Genomic DNA, 1,186 nt, shown 5'->3' with positions numbered 1-1,186 from the left:
TATTAAAATTAAGAATGAGTTTTTTTTTTAGTTATTGAGGACCATTGTATCATTTATTTAAGTACTTTTCCTACACTCTATTCCTCATCTCCGTCTATTTAAAAAATTTCATGTGGCTTTAAATTTATGTAATTTTTTCCCATCCATTATTAATTTAAATTTATTACCTTAGATGACACTTACAAAAACATATTTTTCCTATTTATATTTAATTCATGGGCATTTGGAAATAGGGGCTGAACTTTTTCTTTAATCTGACTGGATCCGTGTGTAACACAAGTCACATGAATATTCCTGTTATAAAATAACACGAGTTGTCTTCCATATTTTATCATATATGCCACGTAGAAGTTTTTTTATTTTCAATACTTTAATATGGTTTCGTTGGCTCATTTTTGTCAAACACACCTACTAGTAAATTAGCTACATATAAATTCCTTACTGTTGTTTCGTTGCCTAAAAAGTATAAATAATTTTCCCCGATTTTAATTTTTTTTTTTTACAATGGTCGCGTAACAGTTACTTAAATTTCCATTTACAATGCTTACAGAAATGAGCAGTTTGTCTATTTCTGATTTTTATTTATTTGAATGTATTCATGTAGTATGCTGGCACTTCTCAATAAGTCCTTGGTATTGTTTTATTTACTCCAATTGAATTGTTAAATCACTGTATGACATTGAACAATATTTACAATTGGAATCAAATATTTGTTAATATCTTTTGGTTCACGATATTTCTTAATCGCCTGAGCAGCTCTAAGTATTCTAATTAGATTTTATCATCAACTATATTGAAATGATAGGTTACGGTTAAGCACACGATTTCATCTATGATTTATTTATCCATTGTTTAATCAAACACTAACTAAAAAAAGTACTAAATTTGTTTGACGCATGATTTAGTAATATTAGAGTTCGAAGTAAAAAGGTTTCAGGATCTAAAAAAAATGTAAAAAAAAGGGAAGAAAGGTTAAATAATTCTAGTTAAATTAAACCGTTTTTCGTAAATGCCCTCAATTTTCCTACACCAGGACTGTATTTTCAGTCAATAATCTGACTTCAGAAGAATGAGATGTAGGTTTAATTGTTGGCGCTAAAATTTTCTTTTAATTGAAGAAATATATTTGCAGTCTATTTCTGGAAAAATAATTCATGACGAAAAAAAATATTAAAATGTGTAATAT

Source organism: Halyomorpha halys, unplaced genomic scaffold (assembly GCF_000696795.3).
Source record: "Halyomorpha halys isolate HHAL.00 unplaced genomic scaffold, Hhal_1.1 Scaffold1501.1, whole genome shotgun sequence".
Lineage (NCBI taxonomy): Eukaryota > Metazoa > Arthropoda > Insecta > Hemiptera > Pentatomidae > Halyomorpha > Halyomorpha halys.
The sequence above is the reverse complement of the archived record's forward strand: the minus strand, read 5'-3'. Positions refer to the sequence as shown.